A 3828-nucleotide genomic window follows, 5' to 3' on the forward strand; every position below is an offset into this window, starting at 1 on the left:
CATTCGCCTACCTCCCCAACGTAGCTCGATATCAATTTTACTTAAATATGCTGCGTAGTCAATTATATTACACTCCCGGGCCCACTATTATAAAGGAAAATTCGAAGAAGGGAGACTTAAAAATAAGATTTGAATGGTTGCCTAATAAAGTGACACTAAAAATACCCTCTTATTATCTGCGAGTTTGGTTTATTCATCTTTTCTAAAAAATCTGAGGAATGTTTTGACATATTATTTTGTAAATAAATGTAACTTTTTTCAGCTCTCTATGAACTAGCTCCTGGCATCGGAGGCATGCTATGTTATATTTTAGTAAAGTGAATTTTTAATTGTTTGCAGCTCTCCATGAACAACAACCCTCATAGAATATGACTACATTGATGTGCTCTTATGATGGAAATATATATGACTAGAAAGCCAATCACACATTCCATATCTCGTTCCATGTCCATAAATAAATTATATTCATTATAGTGCATGCGTGATGCTTATAATGAAGTGTATGAATATGTGATCGAACTTAATGAATTATGATGAGATTGTAATACGGAGATAGGTAGTACTTTAGATGTGTTCTAAATATTCATATTTTCAAGATACTCAAGAAGGATGAGTATGGATGGTCTCTTAGCCATTAGTACAAAGACACAGAGTATAGATAATGGATGTTCTTTTGTAGAAAGAGTTCACTGAATTGATTCATACGAATCAATCAGTGGTACTATATCAAAGTCTAATTCAAATTGTTGCACGTCATGGTTGTGTAAGTAGTGATTAGACCTAAGATGCCAAATACATATTGTGGATGGACGATTGTACTTTCTAATGGATATTATGTGGTCGTTAAGTCAAATCACACCACCATGTTTATTTAAGTTCATTTACTAAAATATTAGGTACATTATTATTTTATTTTGATGTTATACTGAAGTTCATGAATTCGTGCAATAACATAATTAATTATAATGAGATCACAATACAATGATATATAGTATTTAAACATGTATTCTAAATATGCCTATTCCTTGGATAGTCAGATTATACAATAAGTATTTGGATACAATAACACTAATCGATCTTAATTATACAATAAATATATCTGATCCAACGGTTATTAGTGTCGCGATGCTAAGGACAGATAGTGGGTGCTCTTTGGTGAAAGTTTTCACTGAATTGATCCGTATGAATCTCTGAATGCTATTAAACCTATAAGTTAATTAGGTTGATTAATGTCACGGTTGTATAAGTGATCCACTAACTTAAGACACCAAGGACATCTTGTGAATGAACCAACTACATTTTGACGACGACTTACGAGCCTCTAATTATGGAACTCAAATAGGCCATAGCTCGAACATAGTGCGAAGCTCACAAAGATGATTGAGTGGTCAAGATGGGATCAGCCATCCTCGGTATAAGAGGAGATTGACTCAAGGAAGATGATGTGGTAAATCCCTGGTCAGGGTAGTGAGGATATTGGAGAAGGCGTTCTCCAATGATCTCCGTTACGAATCACTGCTAATCGAATGATGGATTAGGGTTTGACAGTCAACCATACCCTAAGTTGTTCAAGAGTCTCGCACGAATGATGATTATACATGTATGATAAATGATGACGGTAAAGGTTCCATGAGAGAGTTCAAACATTACATATCTTCTAAAACACGAGGTGTAGCTTGGCACCCCACGAGTTGGAAACTTAACCTATCAATTGTGTTAAATTGATCTTTAGTTAATTAATCTATATGGTACTATAGTTAATTCAATAATATTGGCACATAATTGTTAATGGGACATTAAGATATTAAATAGAATGATACACGGGGCCTAAAGGGCCACACGCATAAGATAATAGGGGCATTGGTAAATATATTTTACTTTGTGGGTTTTAGAGAAAAATATAAGTAAAATATAAATAGGGAAGGCGTACTCATTTCAAGCAAACAAACCAACTGGAAATGAGAGCCCCCCCTTATCCCTTCTGATCTCTTCTCCACTCAACCAGGGAGAGTGTATTCATAGTGAGAAGATCTTCAAGATTTTCAAGTAGAGTTGAAGAAGAATAAGTAGAGATCCAAGAGCCATATGATCGCATGGATACTTCTAGAGGTCAGACACGTGAATGGCTTCATAACAATCTCAAGGAGATAAGTTCAAGGGTGGAACAAGTTCCCCATAATATAAATGTAATGTATGATTTTATGGATCAATTGTGAATTGATTAACACGCTACCGAATCATGAAAACTATGCTTTCAATGGTTGAACCAAGGTACAAAACCTAACATTTTTTCCTATGACAATTGAATTGCTTATCATGGAATCCTAAAGAATCTCAGTTCATGTGATTCAGTAATATCATGAGGATGAGTAAGTGTCAAGATAAAATCATATGTCCTTAGTATAAGAGCCGACAACTAAAGGTGTTGCATTCTTTGCCTTCGTTCGTCCATGGAAAACATATTTACATGGATGCGGAAGCGTGTCGATCGATTCACAATGAATCTTTAAAAAAATTGAATGTAACTTTTGGGGAACTCATTCCCCCCTTGACTTTGTCGCTCCAATATCGTTATGAAGCCGTGCACGCGTTCGGCCTCTAAGTATCCATGCATTTACTCAGCACTTGGATCTCCATGTCTTCTTCTTCTTTGATTCTTCATAAAAATCTAGAAGATATCCTCACCATGAAGACACTCTCCCTAGGATGAGCGGAGAAGAGAATGGAGAAAGGGAGGGGCTCTCAAATCAAGCTTGCATGGGTACTTAAAATTGATGGAAATATATGTGGCCAGCAAGCCAATCACACATTCCATATCTCGTTCCATGTTCATTAATAGAACATATTCATTATAGTGCACGGGTAATGCGTATAATAAAGTCCATGAATACATGATCGGACTTGGTGAATTATGATGAGATCGTAATAAGGAGATCACTAGTCTTTAAGCATGTGGTCTAAACATTCCTATTTGAAGGATATGCGAGAAGTACATCGAAGTATCCGGATAGAATAACACTATCTAGCCTCACTCATATGATGAGTATTGCCGGTTGCGTTGTCATTAGTGTGGCGACACTAAGGATAGATAGTGGGTGCTCTTTAGTGGAAAGAGTTCACTGAAGTGATCCGTACGAATCACTGAATGGTATTATACCAAACCGTCAATCAGATTGATTCGCATCACGGTTGTGTAAGTGGTCCTTAGACCTGAGACACCAAAGATGTCTTGTGAATGGACGGTTGTACTTTGGCTATGGCCAACGAGTCTCTAATCATGGGATTCTAAACGGTCTTAGTTTGGGTGCATCAAGAAGTACACGAAGGCGATTGAGTGGTCAAGATGAGATGTGACAGCTCAAGGAAGATGATGTGATGAAGACCTTGGCCAAGGCAGTGAAATATCAGAGAAGAGTTCTCTGATGATTTCCGAATGCATCAGTACTAACTCGGATGATCGATTAGGGTTTGACATTTGACCATACCCTAAGTCATCCAAGGCGTGTCAAGTGGATGAGGGATTATACATACACGGTAACTGATGATGAACAGGTTCCATGAGTGAGTCGATATACACTCCTTTGTATCTTCTAGGACACGAGGTGTAGCTTAGCACCCCACGTGTCGGAGTCTCAACCTATCGATTAGGTTAAATTGATCCGACGTTAATTAATCTATATGATGATATAATTAATTAATTTGGATGGCCAATGAAGGTTGTTGGGCCACTAGAGTCGTTAACTAGACTAATACATGGGCCTAGAGGGTCACACGCAAATGGTCTTTTGGACGTTGGAAGATATACTTAAGTTTTGGGGGTTTTTATGA

Source organism: Wolffia australiana, chromosome 5, assembly GCF_029677425.1.
Source record: "Wolffia australiana isolate 7733 chromosome 5, ASM2967742v1".
In the NCBI taxonomy this organism is placed as follows: domain Eukaryota; kingdom Viridiplantae; phylum Streptophyta; class Magnoliopsida; order Alismatales; family Araceae; genus Wolffia; species Wolffia australiana.